Below are 4,426 nucleotides of genomic sequence, written 5' to 3' on the forward strand. Positions count from 1 at the left end.
TTTTTATTATTTCATTCCACCTAAAATGTTATTAGGACTATGTCACAAAGATCGTACCCCATGAACAGGTGGTATGAATAACAGAAATGCAGGGTTGCTTCAATATTAGGAAAACTATCAGCAAAATTGATCCTATCGATAACAAAAACAACAAAAATTATGTAATTTCAATAAAAGTTTTTAACAAAGCTTAAAATGATAAGTAACATCTATCTAAAATAATCAGCAAGCATTATCTGTAGCAGGGATAAACTAGAAGGAATCCCAATAAGTTTAGGGGTGAAGCAAGGATGCCCACTATCACCACTATCATTTAATTTTATCCTAGAGATGCTAGAAAAATAAACTGAATGAATTAGAATAGGTAATGAGGAAATAAAACTATCTCTCTTTGCAGACTACTTAATGCTATAGTTAGAGAACCTTAGCAAATCAACTAGAAAGCTAGTTTAAATAATTAGCAGCTTTAGTAGAGTTTCAGGATATAAAACATCGATGTTCAGTATGTCTAACTCTTTGTGATCCCATGTGATCCCAGAGCATATCATGTCTTTATATTCCCCACTGTCTCTCAAAGTCTGTCATTTATTCATGTAACCATCACACCATCCATCTCGTCCTCTGCTGTTCCCTTTTCCTTTTGCCTTCAATTTCCCCCAACATCAGGATCTTTTCCAGTGAGCTCCATCTCCTCATTATGTGGACAAAATAATAATCTTCACTTTAATGTTTCATCTTCCATTGAATAACTAGGACTAAATTCATTAATTATTGACTGATCTGACCTGCTTGTTTTCCAAGGGATGCTCAAACATTTTCTCCGGCACAAAAATTCCAAAGTGTGGGTTCCTTGGCAATCAGTTTGCCTTATAATTCTATTCTTACAACCATACATTTTTTACTGGAAAAATCACATTTTAACTCTATGGATCATTGTCGGCTAGTTGATGTCTCTGCTTTTTAGTCTCGTGACAAGATTTGTCATTGTTTTCCTTCCAAGGAGCAAATATCTTTTTAATGTCATGGTGACAGTCACAATCTTTAGTGATCCTTGAGACCAAGAATTTAAACTCTGATGTTGCTTCCATTTTTCCTCCCTCTGTTTGCCAGGAAGTGATGGGACCAATTGCCAAGACCTAAATTTTTGTGTTAAAATTCAAGCTAGCTTTTACCATCTCCTCTTTCACTTTCACCAAGAGACTTCTTGATTTCTCTTCATTTTCTGCCATCAGAATAATATCATCTGTATAGCTGAGATTGTTGAGCTTTCTCCTGGCAATTTAATTCTGGATTTTGGTTCATTCATCTGGCATTTTGCCATGACTCTACATACAAGTTAAATAAATAAGGAAATAATTTATAACCTTGTCATTCACCTTTTCCAGTATTAAGTCAATCATTTGTTACACATTCAGTTCAATTAGCCTGAATGCAGGTTCTTTGGGAGACAAAATAATCTGGTATTCCTGTATCTTTAAGGAATTGTCACATTTTGTTGTGATACACACAGTTGAAAAATGTAGTATAGTCTGTGAAGCAGAAGTAGATTTTTTTTGTGGAACTCCCTTGCCTTATCCATAATCCTATGAATGATGGAAATTTGGTCTCTAGTTCCTCTGCCTCTGGTAATTCTTGCTTCACAGATTGCCATCAATATGTCATAACCCAACTGATAAATGACCAGAGGAAATAAATAGGGAGGTTTTGGACAAAGAAATCAATGTTGTCTATAGTAAAATATAAAAAAAATGTCCTAAATCACTATTGATTAAAGAAGTAAAAATTGGGGCATCTAGGTGGCTCAGTGGATAGAGCACTGACCCTGGAGTCAGGAATACCTGAGTTCAGATCTGACCTCAGACACATTACCTTGCTGTGTGGCCTTGGGCAATTCACTTAACCGCATTTGCCTTGTAAAAAACCTAAAAATGCAAATTAAAACAACTCTGAGATACAATTTCACAACTATCTTATTGGTTAATTTGACAGAATTGGAAAAATGTTGGAGAGTATATAGAAAAATAGGGACACTAATGTATTGTTGTGGGAGATGTGAAATGATCCAACCATTCTGAAAATCAATTTGAAACTATACCCTAAGGGATATAAACTGTGCATAATATTGGGACCAGCAACCTCTGGTTGGGACCATATAAACCTCTAGGTTTATATGCCAAAGAAATAAAAAAAGAGAGAAAAGGATCTATATGCACAAAAATATTTATAGCAGCACTTTTTTGGTGACAAAGAATTAGAAATTGAGGGAGTACCCATCAATTGGGGAATGAGTGAACAAGTTGTGGCCTATGATTGTGATGGAATATTATTGTGCTATAAGAAATGACAAGCAGAAGGATTTCAGTAAAGCTTGGGAAGACTTATACGAACTGATACGAAATGAAGTGAGCAGAACCAGGAGAATATTGTACACAGTAGCAGCAATATTGAAAAAAATCATCTGTGAATGACTTAGCTATTCTCAACAATACAACAATCCAAGACAAGTCTAAAGGACCCATAAAAAAATGCTATCCACCTCCAGAGAAAAAAGTGATGGAGACTGAACTTTTGTTTGTACTTTCTTTGTTATTCTTCAGTTTGCTTCTTTGTCTGTTGGTCTGTGCTTTCTTTTGCAACATGAATGATATGGAAATGTTTTATAATATTCTACATGTATAATCTATATTAAATTGCTTTGTCTTCTCAAGGAGAGGATGAGGGAGGAAAGGAAGGTTAGAATATGGAACTCAACATTTAAAAAAATTAATGCTAAAAATTTCCATTTACTTACAATTGAGAAAAAGAAAATAAAAATAAATTTCCAAAAAGGCGAGATTTTAGAGAAGTTTTAAAGGAAGGAGGCTGAAATGAGGAAACAAGGCATTCCAGATATGTAGGACAGCTAATAAAAAATGTCCATAACCAGCAAGAGCACCCATATTAAAAGATGTGTATTTTGTATCAGACATGTTTAAGAGATTGAGCACTCAAGCTATTACCCTCTCTCCCCATCATCTTTCCTTCACATGGGTGGTCACAACATAGATATCACCCTTACCCCAAACTACTCAACCTTCTACTGGGAGTATATATCAACCAGCTTTCTCAAAAAGCAAAGTCACAGGATATACTTTTAAGCTTAACCTGCATTATTAATATTTTCTCCATTTCATTCTTAAGTCTAGACATCAATAAATCAAGCCTTGATTTGTAACACTTGCTAATCATCTGAGGCATGAATGTTCACACTGAATATTTAACTATGGACACTTGGGAACCTGTCTGAACTGGCTGCAGCCCTTCTCTGGTTTTACCAATCTCATCATTCTCATCTTCCTTTCCACCCTCACAGATCTTTCTCTTCAGTCTCATCACAACTTCCAAACCCTCAATTCACACCTGTTCCTCAAGCCTATCCCTTCTTTTTTGGCTTCAATAGAGATCCTTCAACCTTGACCCTCTGGGCAACCACATCAATAATACACTTACCTTCACCACTGTTTCTGCTCTCCTGTGATCCTTTTGCTCCTACCCTCTTGTTTTTATTTCTAGATTACCTGCTATTCAATCTTAATGAAGTCTGTATAGAATCATTGTTATTATCTCCCTTAAAGTAGTATAATTGGATAGGAATTGGCAGATATGAGATTGTAACTCAGTTCTGTTACCTTATACCTGTATGACCCTGGACAATCTTTTGACTTCTATAAACCTTAGTTTCATCATTTGTTTATGGAAGTGATGAGGATAAAGTGACTTGCCCAAGGTCACACAGCTAATTATTGTCAGAGACTGGAAATGAATTCAGATCCTCCTGACACCGGGGTCTTTGCTCTATACATTGTTCCATATAACTGCCGCACTTCATTTGTAAAGTGAGGGTGCTGTTCAAGATTGATGCTACCTTTGATAGTCTGGCAAAGCCCTTGTACCTCTTCTCAGAGTAATTTTCTTAAATGCATTAAATAAAATACACAGGATCAATAAGAAAACTATATTGAAATATTCTTATCAACATAGATAAATATATATTTATCTACAATTTATCTATATATATTTATCTACAACATACATATATATTTATTTAAAATCTATATTCTGACCTTCATTCTAGCTTCCTTATATATGTTGATATTACAACCATTTTTAATCATTCAGGTTAAAAAAACTCAGTCATTTATAACTAGAATTGGGAGCTCCACATTTCTGTCCTACATCTTCCTCTTCCTATTAGACCCATCTCAGGAACCGATACTTCTGTGGAGCCTTCTCTGGTATTTCCATCTAGAAGTACCCCCTCCCTTCCTCCCTAAATGTCTTCAAGACTAATGTCTTTGTTATTCTAACTTTTACTATAGAATAGCAAGTATATTCTCCATAAACTGCCTTAGAACTAGGCTAACATAGTGGTTTGGACTCTCTCTCT

The sequence above is a fragment of the Macrotis lagotis genome, chromosome 6 (genome assembly GCF_037893015.1).
Source record: "Macrotis lagotis isolate mMagLag1 chromosome 6, bilby.v1.9.chrom.fasta, whole genome shotgun sequence".
NCBI classification, from domain to species: Eukaryota; Metazoa; Chordata; class Mammalia; order Peramelemorphia; family Peramelidae; genus Macrotis; species Macrotis lagotis.